This window comes from Trachurus trachurus, assembly GCF_905171665.1.
Source record: "Trachurus trachurus genome assembly, chromosome: 7".
Taxonomy (NCBI): Eukaryota; Metazoa; Chordata; class Actinopteri; order Carangiformes; family Carangidae; genus Trachurus; species Trachurus trachurus.
Window position 1 is genome coordinate 34,353,965 of NC_139901.1, and position 19,228 is coordinate 34,373,192.

At 42.7% G+C, this 19,228-nt stretch overlaps 1 long non-coding RNA gene across 1 annotated transcript in view; it reads left to right on the forward strand.

Moving 5' to 3' along the window:
• The first annotated feature begins 6,645 nt into the window (after positions 1 to 6,645).
• LOC310988711 overlaps positions 6,646 to 19,228 on the forward strand; it is a 531,702-nt gene continuing 519,119 nt past the window's right edge. Inside the window, exon 1 of the long non-coding RNA XR_014595499.1 lies at positions 6,646 to 7,041. This is a non-coding gene — a long non-coding RNA (uncharacterized lncRNA). The remainder of the gene's footprint in view (positions 7,042 to 19,228) is intronic.

Consider the following 19,228-nt stretch of genomic DNA (forward strand, 5'->3'; position numbering starts at 1 on the left):
TGAAAGTGGGGGCAGAAAGGAGATTTTAAGATGAAAATGGCAGAAGCTTGAGTCCCCAACGTACGTCTCAGGTGGCAAAAGTTATAACCAAAGTATGGACCTGCTATATCTCCCTTTTCCCTTCTTCTACTCTGTATGTTGTGAGTGTGAGTGTGTGTGTGAAGACTTTGTAGCCCGCCAATAGGGGGGAAATTACATTTTAGTTAATTGTTCTTTGATACTCAAAAAAAGAACACTTTGTGTTTCAATTTTATTTTGTGTATTTCAAAATGAAAATCCAATAAACCAATCATTTTTTGTTTTTTAATTCTCATTCATCAAAAGAAAATCCAATGACCAAAAGATACACTGACCAACGGTTCGGAGTGTTTCCCTTTTCATGTTTCATCCAATTTTCTGAAGCAAGTTCAGTGAGCCGGAAATGACCATCTCTGCCTTTACTGCCAGAGCCCGCAAAGTAGGGATAATGTAGTTTGGAGGTTGTTATGGAGAAATAAACCCCAACAGGTTGTACAACCTGTTGGGGTTTATCTCTCCATGACAACCCACCAACTATACATTATCCCGCTTATTAGAATAGAATAGAATAGAATAGAATAGAATAGAATAGAATAAACCTTATTGTCATTACAAACTGACATGAGAGCGAGCTGAAGAGACGCGAATCACATTTCAGTCCTGTCAGGTCAAAACTAAAGCACAGCGTCTGTTACGAATGAAGTTCAGCAGAAAATCAACTGACTATAACTCATTACAAACTGACATGAGAGCGAGCTGAAGAACTGGTATTGAATTCACAGGAACACCAGGCACAAGGAACAAGCTACAACACAGGACAAAACACACACATGGACTACAGCAGATGAACTGACAAAAGAGATTGGGAAACACAAGGGAACAAGACACAGGTGGTGCAATGAACACAGGTGAAACACAGTGGGTAATCACAAGAAGGAACACACAGGAAGACAGGACATCTTCACTGAACTTCAAAATAAAACAGGAAACACTACAACTGAACGGCCCCGCATACACACATGCTATAACTTTGGAGGTGACCAAAATCCCCAAGGCGGCCGCGTTTGGCAGTTTTTGCAGCAGTCTCTTTCATTAAAGCAGAAGTAAGCGATCCGGTCGTTTTGGCTAACTTCGTTAGTTAGCAGCCCCCACCCTCGTCATGGATCTATTGGTCCTCGTCCCTACGTCACCACATTCACGCGCATCCCTTGGCTGCACACACAGCCCTTCATGCCGTTCTCTCTCCTCATTGGATAAAGGTTGTAGGATACAAGGAAAGTTTTCTCCTCGGCTTACAGCAGAGCAGAGTGACTGACAGACCCGTGTTTCAGACCAAACACTCTATAGAAGTGATTGCTGTTGGAAGATACAACTATTTAAGACTTAGATTAACACAAACATTCTGCTTACTTCTGCTTTAATAATGGCAGCCCCCCAAAAATGTCAGTATCCATAATGTCTATTTCAGTATGCCGCGATTCCTTGATTTCTGTGCCGTACAGCAGCAAACCGTCAATCTGAATATGAGACTCAAATACATCGGTTCAGGGTCCGATATAGAACTATATATTTTCAAAATAATAGCTCATCAAATAATTTCCCTCACTTGGTTAATGTGATTACTGCCTCTGAACTTCACTGCACGGGTTGTAAGATGTCACTTTGATTTTCACAATTGCAAGCTCTCATCTGTGAGACGCGAGCGATGTTTACTTTTTCTGTAGTTTATGGAGGAAAAAACCTACATGACACATATTTTGATCGACAAAATATTGAAACAATTTTGTTTTAATGTCACATGAGCACCTCAATCTCCAAATAAATAACTATAACAATGAACAAAAAAATGAATGGCCATTATATAGCCTACCTTTTTTTCCCCCAAAAAGTGAGCCACGAGAGCCACAGCAGAGGCACGAAAGATCTCCGGAGCCGCAGTTCGCCGACCTCTGCCTTAGTAGTTCATTCTCCTCTTGATCCAGGCCATCAGACATCCTAAGGAGTTCCACTGCCCAGCGACCTTTCTTGTCCATGGAGATGACTCAGAGAAGGGAACGTTTCCTCTTTTCATTTCATTTCAAACCTTTATTTATTCAGTACAATACAACAGCAACAAGCAAACAAACACAACCAAATACAATTATAAATTAAAGCCGCAACCGGCGATGACGGGCCCTCGCTCCCCCATGCAACCGTGGGGCCTGAGGCATGTCGGGGCTGTGGCGTGAGGCGAGAAGGGAGAGAAAACCAGGTGGTACTAAGCAGTTGTGGGTGAGTGTGTTCAGGGGCCGTCCCTCATCACACATATGAAATTTGGAGCGAATCGGACAAAGCATGAAGGAGTTATGACAGGTTGATGGTTCATCCACCAGGGGGCAGTAGGAGCATAACTAAATGTGGCCTGGTGCGCTCAGGGTTGGACCTTCATCTCACATGTGAATTTTGGATGAAATAGGACAATGGCGATGTAAATTACAGCACTTCCTGTTTCCACCAGGGGGCAGCATGTTCAAGATTGCGTTGAACACAAGGAGGCGTTGACGGCAGGACTGTTACGATGTACATACAATTTGAAGCAGTTTGGATGAAGTATGTGAGAGAGAGCTGCTCGAATATACATGGTGATGGTTCCAATATGGCGGTGTGTAGTGGCCACGCCCTGAAGCAACCAAAAATTTTATCATTTAGGCAATTTTAAATGTAATAAAGCCAATAATGTAATAATGTGTCAATAATGTAATAAAACTTTTGAGCCAATAATGTAATAACTTTTTGCAGATAATGTAATAAGTTATTACATTATTGGCTGGTTATTACGTTATTGGCCTAGTATTAAAAAACCCTTTGAAAATGTAATAACTGGTGCCGATAATGTAATAATACATAAGTATGATTGCAGTTCTTAGAAATAAAAGACTTTTTTGCAGTTTTTGTGCAGTTTGCTCATGTTTGCTAAACTTAAAGCAGAAGTAAGCGATATTTTTGTGTTAATATAAGTCTTAAATAGTTGTATCTTCCGACAGCAATCACTTCTATAGAGTGTTTGGACCGAAACACGGGTCTGTCAGTCACTCTGCTCTGCTCTGAGCCCAGGAGAAAACTTTTCTCGTATCCTACAAGTTTTATCCAATGAGGAGAGAGAACAGCATGCAGGGCTGTGTGTGCAGCCAAGGGATGCGCCTGAATGTGGTGACGTAGGGACAAGGACTGTTATGGTGCGTTCAAGGCAACTCGTAACTCGTGTTTTTCCGACCTGTGAAGTCGGAAGTTCACGGGTCAGAAGTTACGAGTGGCCGTTATAGTGACTTTCACAGGTAAAACAGGTCGGAAAAACACGAGTGGGTTGCCTGGAACGTTACAAAGTCGTAAGTTGTGACTTGAAGCTGTAATTTACGGTTTCAAAAGCCTGCCTGGAACGCAGCATTAGCCAAAACGACCAGATCGCTTACTTCTGCTTTAAGTTACACATATATGTAATAAAAAAGGAAGAATTCAATTTTTTCTTGTTTTTGTTTTCTATCTGTAATTACAATATTGTTTACCAAATGTTATTTGTTGTTATTACTACATTTTTAATACTTCAAATCTTGAAAATATGTTGTGTCCCCGAGTCGACTGCCCCCCCTTTAAGGCCTTTGCACACTGAGTCTGTTTTTTTCGTCCGAAATTGCCGCTCGCCAAAAAATAAATTTGAGAGGACGAAAGCCTGCATAGTTCTCAGTCATCTGAGCTTTGAGCAGTACAAAGTTAAGGACATCTACTGGATGAAGTAATGCCAGTTTTATGTTAATGTTTCTTCCTTCATCAACTGTCTTAAAGGGACAACGAGGAGCAGGCACGTGCACACATAGGGCCCAAAGGGTGCTTGAGCCGCTGCCCTTTTTGCCTCGTATTAAAAAGTGCCCTTTTTTTTCCTTTTAATTTTTTCAATAAATGCATTCCTGTTGTGCATGAGGATGTAAACAACCGCGCTGTAAAAATGCCACGGTTATCTACCTTACGCATTTCCTTGTAATACACACGGTATTGTGTATGTACGTTGGTGTGTGTGTTGTCCGCTGCTGCTCCGCGCTGTCCCTCACTGAGGGGCGGGGCTGCCCCGCGGTGCGCGCTCCCTCACATGCACGTCCAGAGAGAGAGAGAGAAGTAGAGGCTGCTGCCTCATCGATAACTCTGTGTGTGCCGCACATAGATGAGACGTGACAGTGGAGCGACTTGTGTCGAATCTTGTGAGTTATAAATCCACCAACATAACTTCCTTGTCGGTTCTGACAAGTCGCCGTCCACTTATTCAACGAGCTTAATAAGAGTCATATTTCAGAAAAGCGCTCATTTGTGTTTGTTTAGCTGACTGCTTGTTAAGAGTTAAGCCCCACCCCGTCCTCTGTCTAACATCACCTGAATGTGGTGAACAACAACAGCAACAGGAGGAATCACTCAGTCAGCTTGATTTCACTGACTATTTGAATTTGTTTCCATTGAGTTACTGGTTAATTGTGACTTTGCTGTTGTAAATATTGCTGCTGTTCTGAAATATGCACAGTAGCAGTCACAGTATTTCTTGGTTTTGTGTGTGTAGCCTGTAGGCTTAGCCTACTTCTATTTTGCACTTGCACTAACATGATTTTTTTTCTGCAATGTTAATGTGCACCCAATACCATATTAGCCTTATCCTACCAGTTCAGAAGTCATGACTCTGTTTCGGGAAGTTGGGAAATTGGTCCAGCATGTTGACTGCAGTCCTGAAGGCCTGTAGGCTTTCTCTACCGACTAAATAGTAACTGTAATTTATTTTAATTAATTTATTTTGATATTAAGGCCTGAAAAAATTGTACATACTGCTCTTTTCTGATGTTGAGCCCCTGCCCCTCTATAGTCATGTGCACGTCCCTGACGAGGAGTTTGTATCTGGTTCTAAAAGAGTCTCATATTAATGTGGATGAATCTACGTTACCAATTGTTAATGGGCCCATTTTCGATAAATATATGGTTTTGTCTTTATAGTTATTTTGATATTATTATTTAGTGGTCGGCTCGCCCAGCGTTTCCTACTTTAGGTTTCCCGGACGCTGCCCGGCGGGTCATGGGAATAACGCAGCCGGATCGCTAGTTGGCATCGTTTATGGTCGGAACTACGACGGCATCTGATCATCTTCCAACCTCTTCCAACTTTCATTCTTGATCAATGAAAACATTCTTGGCAAATGTTTTCTCTTTCGTCCGTCTTGCGCCAGTCCAAGAATTTCACCGTGCACGCCAAGGTTCATGGGAAATGTAGTGTGAAAACACTTTGCTTTCCAAAACTCGTCATTGTCCCTTTAAGTTTTTGTTTGTTTGTGTTTTACATTTGTAAATGACTGAAAGCTACTTTTCATTTGAGAAGGAACAGTTTTAATTCTATTTTGATGGTTCATGTTCTATGCTGAATATTATATATTGCAGGTCAGATTCTTGGATTGGAAATAAATAATAATAAAAACAAGAAGAAGAGGGAGGAAGAGACAGTAACACACCTCTGATAACCAATCAACAAACACACACCGCCCCATGGTTCAAACGTTTTATTACATTATTGGCAGTTATTACATTTTTGGTTGTTACATGGAGTAAATTTAATTTTGAAGACAGTACAGTATAAGTACAGTATGTATGTATTCATTTTGGGTGAAATGTAATCCTTCGTGGATGACAGTCGCTGTATTTATTTTGTTGCCTTTTATTACATCTTCTATTTGTTATCGATGGTCTGACTGTAGAAATGAATTGCCTCTTTGGGACTCATGAGTTTTTCTGAAAAGACAAGTAAAAAGTTTTTACTTGTCTTTTAGATTCAGATTCAGAATACCTCACACTCTTCATGTGTTTTAAACACATGAAGAGTGTGAGGAACTCAAAAATAGTATGAAACTATGATTTATAAAATTACAAAATAAATCAAAGAGCAAATATATGACGTTGTTTTTTCTGACACTTTAGAGGGAAAACTCTGAGCGGACATGTTCAAAGAAGCAGTGAGGTAAAACATGAGCCAACAGTGATAATAACATGATGAAAGGTCAGAGGTCACAGTAGACTGGATGAGTCTCCTCCATGTCTCTGTCCTCTGACTGCCCCCTGCTGGTCAAACCTGAGGAGCACAGGAGACAAGAACCAAGCTGGGGCCTCATTTATCATTGTGGATACACCTTTTTTTACACCCTTTTTCCCCTGTTTTGTGCGTACGCACTTTTCTCCGCCAAATTTGGGATCTATCAAGCCAAAACCTGACGGGGAAAAGTGCGGACATTTACACCCATTTTGACCCTGGCGTACCGTGATTTACGCCTTTTTTGAGGAACAGGAGGAATTGGCGACACCGTTGCTGAGTCAGAGAACTGCAGTGTGAGAGGGAGAGAGGAGCGGAGTACATTTAGAAGAGCACAGTAGGATTTTTTGAAGTAATTGTGGTAGTGGTCCAACCCGCTCTATAATAACACTAGGCTCTATGTTAATTGATAAACAGAGCGGATTGAGGATTTTGCTTTTTTGATTAGGCTATGTGTGACGTCCGACAAGGATCAAACCATCCAAGTTTAAAAACACACCGCAGCAGCGCACACTGATCTACAGCTACTGAGACTGTTATTATTCTGTCACCTGAGTTAACGAGGTGCACGTGTGTTTGGAGCTGACGAGAGGAGAGAATAAAGAGTGAGACAACGCGGCCCTGAGGAGGAACTGTGAAGGACTCAGCTGTAATAGAAAATGACCTAAACCGAGTCCAGTAGAGCTGTAACTGTGTAGAAAGGCATGCAAAGTAATGGTAACTATCGTCCTGCTTCCTACATTGTTTTAACATCTAGGTAAAAATAAAATAAAGATTTTCTGGGATAAAGGGGCAGATTACATAAGATTCTTCTTCTTTCTGCTCCCTTTTGTTGAGATTTGGGAGGTTTTTGTTTTTATTGTAGCTTATTAAAATGCAAGATCATTTTTCTGACTGATTTATTGCCCGATATCGCCGTGTATCTCGCTTTCGGAGAAGTTCCGCATTTTTCCCCGTCCTCCGCCGCCTCGTTGTCACTTTGTTGTCACTTGTTGCTGCGCCACAGAGAGCACATGGCTAATTAAATATGCACGTGCTGACCATATATAGTTGTATATAGGCGTTCCGGGGGCGGAGTAAGAGGTGTGTTCACGTGTGCACCATTCTTGGGTCCGGTGTGATTTATTGCGGAGAGTTGTGCGTACGCACAGTTTGATTGATCTGAAAAAGGTGTAAATATTTCGGTTGTACGCCATTTTCGTCTTTTCGCCGTACGCAAAAATGTAGTAGCGGTTTTACACCCTCTTTGATAAATGAGGCCCCTGGTCTCTGCTGGTTGGATGAGTGTGAAGTCTGATGAGGTCAAAGGTCAACTCAGAGACGCTCCTCATCTTCCATGTGTGTGTGTTAGATAGAAAAAGAGGAAGGTTAAACATTGTAAAGCAGCTCAGCAGCAGCAGACTGAGCTCAGGTCCAGATGTTCTGGTGATAATGATGTAATGAACAGATCAAACTCTGTTAATGACTGGACTGTTGTGTTGAAGCCACGTCTCCTCTGAGGTCCTGATGGTGAACATGAGCACGTCATTGCGTGCCGGACTCCCCTACATGGTCATGCCGAGGTCTCTGCTCCAGCTGGGCAGACGTCCGTGCTCATCGCGGTAGAGAAAACCATCGCTAATAAACATACCCACAGGTTTTTTAGACATTTACCGCCGTGTGGTTATTCTTTTTAGGAGATAAATGTTGGTCTCATTGATGAAATCTTACAATTGTGGCAGTTGGATTAGTTTGAATGAAAAGTGAAGCTGTGAGAAGGAGGAGGAGAGGAGGTGCAGTGCTGCGGAGCTCTGTAGTCTATGTGCACAAATCACCACATTTACATCAATAAATAACTGTTTTACAATGAACTGACCAGTCTGCATATATTTTTAATATATTTTATTAAGTTATATTACATGTTACATGGTTACAGTAGCCTACATGGCAAAGACTAGTCTATACCATCTTTGGTTAGGGTGAGACTAGGTCATGGGCACATTTCATTACACAATGTAGACTGGTCCGATGCAGACTGGAGATCTGGCAATTTGCCTACTGCAGATTTAGCTTTTGTTTGCATACTACATTTTGGCCAAATCAGTATACAGTAGGTGTTTTATCTATCGCTCTGGGTACTAGTAGTAGACATCGTCATGGTAACGCAATGCTGAGGGAGTGGTTCATTTGCATTTAAAGGGAGGGGCCACTGAAACAGACCGTTTTGCACAGCCCTGTTTTTGAGAGTGCTGTGATGTTTGATCTTTGGGGTATTTTGACCGAAGCACGTCACAGACATGTCTTTAAGACACCCAGGAACTATTTTAGTTTGTGCAAAAAGGAGCATAATAGGTCCCCTTTAAGAAATTTGAATGACTTCATTATTTATCTACTCACATACACTGCAACATGCATCATGAATCACAGAGGTGCTGCAGAACATGTTCTTAAAGTCGTTCATACTTGATGGAGACATTAACACGCTATGTGTTCAACAGAAAATAGAAACAAAACAGCTTATCTGATTCATCTTAACAGGTAAAAGTTGATCTTGTTTTCTTTGCATATTTTCTGCCTGTCATTCTTTCTCATTGTTGTTTTTTGCTGTTTGTGGTTCATCACCACCAGAGGTTTTCATCTTATCTGAACCAAGCAGGACAGAAATGAGTCCTCAGTGTGACAGAAGAAAATAAGCTGAGAACAAAACCAAATCACAAACAAGCAAACATGTTATTGATATGGTGCTTTTCATGTGCTGGATACAATATTCTGTCATTCCTCGGATGACTTAACTTGTAGCAATGATATTAATAGCACTGAAATGATTTCCAGTTGCAGCTTCAAAATCATAAAACACTGCAGTTGTTTCAGAGCTCCACTCTACCACAGTTTGAATTCAAAGCTTGAACCAAACAGAGAAACACCTGTTGTTCTGCCTAATTTGACGCCTGTACCCAACACCTTTGCCTCTACTGTACCATCTGCAACTTTAGCTCCAGTGTCCACTGCCAGACCGACTGTACCCTTCATGTTACCAACGGAGGCTGAGGCGGTGCCCACTTCTGCTCTGGCCATGGCACCACCAACACCAGCTTCTGCCCCAGCGTTGGGTCCTTTGGCACCAACATCAAAGACGCTCCATTGAGCTTCAGCTTGGCCCACTCCTGCACCAGCTGAGACTCCAGAGGAATCATTCTTGGTACCAGCATAGCGGCCCTTAGCAGACGCACTACCAGGCCGGTTCATGGTATCGCCTGCAGCAAATAAACAGATCAGCAAAAGTAATGACATTTTAGGAAATCAAATATTGTAGTGGTGTTTACCTACCTAGCAGGTCGAATTCAATGCCTGAACCAAGCATAGAAACGCCCACTTTTCTGCCGAATTTGAAGCCTGTACCGCACACCTTTGCCTCTACACCTGTCAGACCAACTTTAACTTTAGCGTCCGCTGCCAGACCGAGTGTAGTCTTCAGGTTACCAGCAGTGGCTGACACACTGCCCAGTCCTGCTTTGGCGCTGGCGCTGGCACCAAGGGAGGTCAAAGAAGCTTTAGCTCCTGCCTCAGCGTTGGGTCCTTTGGCTTCAGCACCAAAGACTGAAAAGCATCACCAGACCGGTCAATGTTGTTAATGACTTCAATCACACATACAGAACATCAGCAAGTCAGTAAGTTTCCTGTTTTATGATTTTTTTAACTGAATTACTATGACTTTCAAAGCTTCACCTGCACCATCATATTCAGTGTCCACTGAGACACTGCCCACTTCTGCTTTGGCACTGGCACTGAGGGAGGTCGAAGAAGCTTCAGCTTCAGCCTCAGCGTTGGGTCCTTTGGCTTCAGCACCACAGTCGCTCTCTTTAACTCGAACATAGCCCACTCCTGCACCAGCAGAAGCTCTGGCCTTGGGCAAGTTGAACAAGTTATCCTCATCAAAGCCGTTTGCATGTGTCTCAGTCCAAGTATAGCCGCCCTTAGTAACCAGATCTGCAGCAAATAAGCAAATAGGTAAGTAGATAGATAGATAAGCTTCATTGTGTCACTCCATAACACACAATAAAAATCCAGAGACAATATAAAAATACAATATTCATTACAAAATTACCCGTTCCCTCTTGACAAAATTAAAAGTGTTGGGGACCACTCAAAAAGAGAGTTGTGAGACACCAACTAATAAAACGTACATTATGGTACCATACAAACAAAACAAAAAACAAACAAACAAACAAAAACAGTTGTTTTATGAACTGGAACTCATGAGAGACAGTCTTCTATTGAGGATGAGGTGGCAGGCTTTGGCACATTCGTTAATGCAATGTTTGCCAGCTAAAATTACACACAATTTATTCATATCATCAAGATCATTAAAATTAAAATAGGACTTATAAAGTGTACTAAATAGATCAGCACGAATGTCCGTATAAGTAACAAATTTATTTACAAATGTATTGGGCAAAACTATGAAATCAGGAGTTCTGTCCATGGATATTGCAGACCACTGTCCAATTTTCCTAATAACATTCAAAGAACAAACTAAGCAATCGACTACTCTATATCATAAATACAAGAGAAAAGTCAATGAAACAAATAGAGCAAATTTCAAACTAAAGGTTGGCAAGTATACATGGACTGAAATCCTTCAATCTGTAGACCCTCAAAAGGCCTTCACACTGTTTTCAGAATATCTCTCTCAGGCTTAAAATCTCTGCTTGAAAAAGGTCCTGTGGACCGAAACGTTGTTTGTTTTATTAAAGTCTTTTGCAAGTGACTTGACAGTGTGCGGGAGACCCTTTTTTCCTTTGTTACTTGAATAAATCATATCTATACAAGCAAGATGAGGATGTTTCCTGTTAAAAGAATTTGTAACTTAACTTCAATGCAACTTTCAAAACTTGGTGAATATTCACCATAGTCTTCGTTCAGTGACTGAAAGTAGAGATTTACTAGATGTTAATAAAATAATCTGTCCTCAGAATTCCATAATATATCATAACATTTTAGGCCTTCATATATTATAGTGGTGTTTACCTACCTGACATCTTGAGGACAAGTTGTTTTCTGTGAAAGAGAGACAGTAGCTGTCAGTTACCAGTACAATCACAATAATGACCTCTCTGTGGAAATGACAATGAATCCTTTCACTTGGTGGGTCAGATAATGGCTCAATTCCAATCCGACCCCTCACGGGCTCACTGAATTAATTGATGATCTGGATTTCTGGAGGTAAGTAAAATATTTGACCAAGTGGTGTCCCAATCAAACTCTGCGTTTATGTTGGGAATGTCATCCCTCCATCGGGCATCCACCGTTAGTGGCAAAGTGTTAGTGGCTGGACTTTAAGAAGAAAGAGTAAAGTGAGGAAACCAACCCTCTGGCTCTGTTTACTTTGCAACAACATTTTGTTGTCAACGTAACATGTCATGAGAGTGGGTAAGTGCTGTTCCATTCATGTTTACAGCATCTGGACCCTCACAGACTAGTCAGTGAGCGCTCCAGGCTTGACTCTGTAGGGGTGGGGATGAAATTGACCAAGGGGGGAGTTGTGGTTCTCCAAGTGAAGACCACTTCCGCGTTCAAAAAGCTGCAGTTCCCTGGCGGCCTCTGGGGGCTGGGACCGGAAGTGAGCAACTCTCCATTGACCCCCATGTTAAAACATTTTTTTACCACAACCGTTTTAGTATTGTTTAAGCTTCAAATTCGTACATAAATGGGGGCTTGGTTAAGTTGAGTGACAGGTTCACAGACAGTTACCGGCCGTTAATTGGTTGGTAGCTTCGAGTTCAGTGCGGGTTCTCAGCCGGCTAACCGCCGCACTTCTCCAAATATGGAAAGTAGACTCCACCTAAAATCCAAGATGGCGCAGTTCAAATCCCCGTAGTAGAAGCGGGGTCCGCCCGCTATTCAGACATCCCGCTATTCCGACATGTCTCTATTTAGACATCCCGCTATTACAACATGTCTCTATTTAGACATGCCGCTATTCCGACACTTTTTGGTATCGCCATTCCGACATTTTTTACACAGCTGCGATACCCAGGCGCGTCTCTCTCTCTTTTTTTCTTTTCAGCATGCCTATCACCGGTTTAATGAGGGAGTGATGTTCTTAATCTCAACAACTCAACTATCAAGTCGCAAACAAAACTGACACACATGATAAACAAACAGAACTATGCTGCAGTTTGTTTGTCAAGTTAACCTGTGACCGTCAGCACCACGGACAGCGCCGCGGATGAGCCGCGGAGAAGCTGCAGCTGTGAGCGTCTCTGGGCTCTGGGCTTAGGGCCTGGGGCCTCATTTATCAAAACTGTAAGTAAGCAGTGTAAAACTGCTGCTACAAATTTTTTTGCTTAGGCCTATGGCGAAAAGACACCCAAAATATTTACACCTTTTTCAGATCTATCGAACTGTGCGTGCACAACTCTCCGCAATTTATCTTTGATAAATCAAACTGGATCCAAGAATGGTGCGCACTTGAACACACCTCATATTCCGCCCCCGGAACGTCTAGACACAACCATATATGGTCAGCACGTGCATATTAATTAGCCATGTGCGCTCTGTGGAGCGGCAACAAAGTGACAACAAAGTGACAAGGGGCGGAGGGCGGGGGAAAGAAAGCGAGATACATGGCATCGGGCAATAAATCAGTCAGAAAAATGATCTTGCATTTTAATAAGATATATAAAAACAAAAACCTCCCAAATCTCAACAAAAGGGAGCAGAAAGAAGAATAATCGTATGTAATCTCCCCCTTTATCCCAGAAAATCTCGTTTTTTTTCTTTTACCTATGTTAAAACAATGTAAAGCAGGATTTCCAGGATAGTTACCATTACTTTGCACGCCTTTCCACTACACAGTTACAGCTCTACTGGACTCGGTTTAGGTCATTTTCCATTACAGCTGAGTCCTTCACAGTTCCTCCTCAGAGCCGCGTTGTCTCACTCTTTATTCTCTCGTCAGCTCCAAACACCCGTGCACCTTGTTAACTCAGGTGACAGAATAATAACAGTCTCAGTAGCTGCAGATCAGTGTGCGCTGCTGCCAGTGTGTTTTTAAACTTGGCTATGGGGTGAAATTACTGCCAAAAGTCCACAAACCCGCAAAGCATGTTTTACTCACGCCCAACGATTCACAAACAAACTCAGTGTGTTTTGCAAATACAAAACATAATTCACAAACTAATGCATTTTGTTTCACAAATAAGAAATGCACCTATCGAATAAATACACCATGCTTCAGAAACAAAAAACATATTTCTTCAAGTAAAAGAAAAAAAATCCTTCAAGTATAAAAACACAATTCTACAACTACAACTACAATTCTACAACTACAAACACAATTCTGCAACTACAACTACAATTCTACAACTATGGAACTGTCACGTGACTTTTGGCAGTAATATTCCACCCTCCGCGCTGATCCACACACTTGCACTCACAGCCAGACCTGTAATTCGCACTCCACAACAACAGGTGGTGCTGCTGAGTCAATAGGCCTATGTCACGGCACAGCTGATAGCCGGAAGTACGATTCTCCCCCAGCTGGGTGTAGCACTGGGTTTTAGCCATGGTTTTAGCCTCTTCCACCCACTTTGGAGCCCGGTACACCACAACAACGCCGGCGTCCAGCGAGAGGAGGCTGCCTTAGTTTATATATCCACCACTTTATTTCCCCATGATCCATTGCGTCACACCACAACGGAAGTTGGTTTTAGTAGCATTCTAGCGAGCGGCTAACTAGCGTTAGCAGCTAACTGATAGCGTTAGCGGCTAACTGGTAGCGTTAGCCACCGGTGTAGGCACCAAATGTGGGGGCTCCGGGCTGCCAAAACCGTTGTGACTAAATCTGATGTTTGTTAAGTCTATAAAACGAATTATTGAACAAACATTACTATTTCTGTGTGCACATTTTTGTAATTAGTCATGGTTGTCGTAGTTGTTAGCTTAGCTGCTGCTGACAGCTAAGCTAACAGCAGCAGCAAACTAACATCAGGACGTCAGCTGTTAAACCCTCCCGTTATTGGACACGACATGAAACTACTCCAGTTAGCTCAGTCATGTTGGAACTAGGATATCCGCTGGAGAAAATATTTTTTTCATGGGCTGTTTATTGAGTTATTGTTTATTGACACTGCTAACGGCTAACAGCTAACGGTTAGCCCAGCTAATCTAAAATGTTTGTTCAACAATTCGTTTTATAGACTTCATTAACATCGGAGTAGTCGCAACGGTGATATAGTGACGTGAAAATGTGACATAAAGCTAAAACCTCGTCCGTATTGTTCTCATTAAAATTACGTGATGATTATAAATAAAGTCATCACGGTCGATGTCTATCAACCAGTCTATGCTATCAACAATACAGTAACGGTGGAATGGTGTCATGGTGACACCCAGCGTCATTCTCCGGAAAGTGGTGGATATAACCAGGGTGACTACCAGGGATTTTTAACGTTCCAAAATCGCCTAGCAGTGTACACCCACCTCCGATAGTCACCCTGGTTACGGAATAAACTAAAAGGCAGCCTCCTCTCGCCGGACGCCGGTGTAGTAGTAGGCCTACCCGGCTCCAAAGTGGGTGGAAGAGGCTAAAACCCAGTGCTACACCCAGCTGCTTAGCTGCTTTCCCTGGAGCAGCTGGGGGAGAATCAGATTAATCAGCAGTCAGTTTCACGCCTTGTTCAACAGTGAGGACTAGTGCGAGGAGGCTGAGGCTAATGCTAGTGCTAGCAGGAGCCCAGCCCACCACAACGGCTCTCATGTCTGTTACAACATAAAGTTGCCGGTGTTTACAAACTGCATGAACAAAACGCCACACTCTACCTATATTAATTCATAACAATTATTATAACTATTTATTGTTCGTTTTCAAGTTGCACCACATCGTCTGGACCCCACTTTTGGGAGATCTGTCATCTGTTTGGGTTGAGCAGGTACACTGCACTTCCGGCTATCAGCTGTGCCGTGACATAGGCCTATTGACTCAGCAGCACCACCTGTTGTTGTGGAGTGCGAATTACAGGTCTGGCTGTGAGTGCAAGTGTGTGGATCAGCGCGGAGGGTGGAATATTACCAAAGACGGCTTATAAACCAAGACCTTTCATGACGAGTCAGCTTCCTGTATGCATGTCACGTGGGCTTCTGCACGGCCACGCCCCTTTAGAGCGACCAGAGGCAGCTTGGAGTGTATTGATTCCTATGGGAAAATTTAATGTGAACACCGATTATGGTCGGGTCTTTCTCCCCACGGTCACTGAAGCAAATTTTGGACTAATTTTTCACAAGCCACATCTCTTCTGAACAGTTTGACACCAAAATGGCAACTTTCAGACGGAGAGATCCGGAGAAAATCCACTTTGTTCAAGACCTGTCTCTGTCTCTACGACACACTCTCGCGAGATTTGGCACAGATCTCCTAGGCAACGTCAAACAAACGCCCGCAAACTCCCGTGAAAATGATTTAAATTATTTTTGGCATGCTAAATATTACTGTTAGTAGTGTAAATATTTAATGTTATCATAAGAAAATATAAATATCTCACTTTCATCTACCTACAAATTGTATAAATCCACACACACGATCACAGACGAGGTGGTGTGACGGTTGGCCACGCCCACTTAGAGAGACAGGAAGTGTATACCATTTCATATCATTGGAGCAGCCGTTCATGGAGTATCTTTCCATTTATTGAATATCTTTGATATTACTGCCAAAAGTCACGAGACAGTTTCATAGTTGCAGAATTGTAGTTGTAGTTGTAGTTGTAGAATTGTGTTTGTAGTTGTAGAATTGTAGTTGTAGTTGTAGAATTGTGTTTTTATACTTGAAGGATTTTTTTTCTTTTACTTGAAGAAATATGTTTTTTGTTTCTGAAGCATGGTGTATTTATTCGATAGGTGCATTTCTTATTTGTGAAACAAAATGCATTAGTTTGTGAATTATGTTTTGTATTTGCAAAACACACTGAGTTTGTTTGTGAATCGTTGGGCGTGAGTAAAACATGCTTTGCGGGTTTGTGGACTTTTGGCAGTAATTTCACCCCATACTTGGCGGGTTTGTTTTTTCTTCTCTAATAGGCCTATGTATTTGTGTATGAGAAACAGTGTCTCAGATGAAAAAAAAAAAAATCAGAAGGACACGTCTGACTATAACGTAATCAATGTCGGAAAAGTGGAACGCTTGAAAAACAATGTTAATGCCGCTATTCCGACAATTAGAAGTCAATGTCGAAATAGCGGCATGTCGGAATAGCAGCATGTAACCAGTAGGAGCTCAAAACAGACTCCCCCAAACCAATGGGTGACGTCACGGTGCTATGTCCATTCTTTTTACAGTCTATGGAATTGACCCAATGTTTCACTTGTTTTATTTGACAGAGTTTTACACAGAACTTTCTGGTGGCTGTAGGAGTCTCTCCCTGTTTCTCCTTCTTCTGCCATAGTAAAAACGGAACATTTACATTTTTTCAGACAAGATAAGAGTCTCAGAAACTTTTTTTTTTTTTAAACTGAGCATCTAGTTGATCATTCAGAAATCAATGCCCGACCCCATCCCTATTCCCGATGTCAACATTGACACGTGTAGTGAAAACCACACCCTCTCTACCCGTGACAGGTGTGGAGTTGACGTGGTTTACCCATCTTATTTGCATTTCAAGGTGCAGACACAGAAACGGCTCGTTCACAGAAGAGCTCTGGAAAGCCACTTTTAGATTGTTGAGATTTAGAGCTGCAGATTGATTTGGGGACAATACACTACAAATACAATATGGTTGGACAACTTAGAACCATGTGAAATGGTTGAAAAGCAGCATAATATGGAACCTGGCTTCTTTAGAAAGCCATCTATGTAAAGCCATCTATGTAAAAGTAGAGAAACCATCCCTCAACAGGGGTGGTGGTCTCAGACACCACCTATCTCCAATTTCCAATGCTGCCCTTTCATCCCTTCCCAGGAGATTCAACAATCTAGCCTCAAAGAACAACCACTGTTCACAAGTGGCAAGTAGGGATGGAGTGATTTTCGATCGGATTGTCTATCGGCGATCGAAGGGACGATCGTGATTTTTTTTTCAAATGGCGATCTTTAAGGCGATCTTTAATTAATTTACTGCCATAAGATGTTAAAGAAATAATCTCTAGAACCTGCGCTCTACTGTGTACTTGAAAAATGTTTCGTGGAGCAACATGTCTATATACAGAGCCCTTGGATCTGTGCAACAGAGGAGTGAATATTAAACTCTTAATTCCTGATCTTTTTTTTTTCCTTCTCACTTTTTTTCGGAGGTGCATGCCGCGGACGCAGGCTGTGCGGGGTGGGGCGGGTGATTAAAAAAACTGATGAAGAAGTCCAGAGTGTGTTATCAGGGGTGCGCTGATGTTGACGAGAAAGCCGGCGGAGGTGTGAGGGAACCGGTGAGACGGCGGCTGGGCGCATCATCAGAGCGGGGTTGAAGCAGAGAGCAGAGCGGGGAGAGGGAGAGGCGGCGGCGGCGGCGGCGGCTGCACTCGCTGCACTGTGACTCTCCCACTCCTCACGAGCTCCACACTGACAAGCTACCGGCAACACAGCGCCTCTGTCTGCCCTTTCAAAGTAAAAAGCCGCTGTTTAATAGCGGCGGGGATGGTTGTGAAAATAGATGCGGTGGTGTGGGGCGGGTCAAAATACTTCATAGATGCGCGCGTCATGCATGCGCGCTTGTCTGTGTGGACGACAATAACGGAGAGTGAGCGCTATGCGGAGATGAATGAACGGAACTATATAGCAAGTTTTTTTTTTTTTTTTTTTTTCAAAGCTGACGTAATTGCACCCCCCCCCCCCGGCGATTGGATCGCCTATCGGCGATCGACAGTGTCCACGATCGAATGATCTGAATATAGGGACGATTTCCCATCCCTAGTGGCAAGTGCCTCCAACGACTGTCGTTATAACAACACAGGGCACTAACGAAGTCGAAACCAACTTTCCATCAAAGACAGTCATTTAAACGACTGTCGTTGGCATTTGGAGCACAAAAGGGAACCAGTGACATCATCACCCTTGTGAACGCCCACACAAGAGGTTAAATAGTGAGTCTCCACACCAGTTAGTTGGACCAGTCCCAGCCTGGTCAGATGCTACATGAACTGATGAAGCCTCTTGGATGAGAGGTGAAACGTCTTCCTAGACAAATAACTAAGTCCAGTTGCTTTCGATTTAACCTCCTTTGAAACTCGTGTTTTTCCGACCTGTGAAGTCGATCTGGTGCGAGTTCAGACAGACTGGAAGCGCAAGCGTGTAACATCAAAATAAAAGAAGCTTGCTATAGAGGGATTATCAGCCTACGTCACAGACGTTCTACTGCGCATGTCGCCTGCAGAAAGAGAGCAGCAAGAGCCGTGATCAGGTCTTTTTGTGTTGCACTAATTGTTTTGATAAAAATAACAAAACGCGCAAAATTTACAAAATAGCGTCAACTCGCACCCCTTTCAAGGCAAACGAGAGAGAAAATAGTACATTGGCGATTAATTTCGAGCAATATAACGTGTTAGACACGTTGGTTTTAATGGTGATGAAGCTAAATGCCCACAGGCACAGCTGTAGATCTGACTGCAGCGAATGAGTTGTGAAATGTTTACTACGACAGTGACTGAAGACGAGGTCACATACTAATGGAAAGCAAGCTGAGATTAATTAACGTTAAGCTATATTGTTTTACATGACCGGTACATACTCAGCCATGCAGGTAACGTTATAGTTACGTTATGCAGTTGTTCCAGACTTTAGACAGGTCCGTCCTCTTCCCTCTCTGACCAGCAGCAGCTCAGTCCTCACAGACACTGAGTTTAGTAATCGTGAGTATTTTCCTGAACATTATTGTCTGTTTAATAGCTGTAGGTAACGTAAGGGATGCACAGTGACAGTGTTGTTTTTACCGCTGACCGACCGACGCCGTGCTGTGAGTGTCCGTGGCTTGTCCCGTGGCTGAGTTGCCGTTGCCGCGGTACAAACTCGATCCTCCATCCTGACGTTTTTTTTTTTTTTCCTGCCGTTATAAAACTATAAAACCATCTATGTATAAAACACACACTACATCAGTAGGTGATAAACTGTAGTAGTAGGCTGACAACATCGCTAGCTAACACCGCTTTGACTACACTAGATCC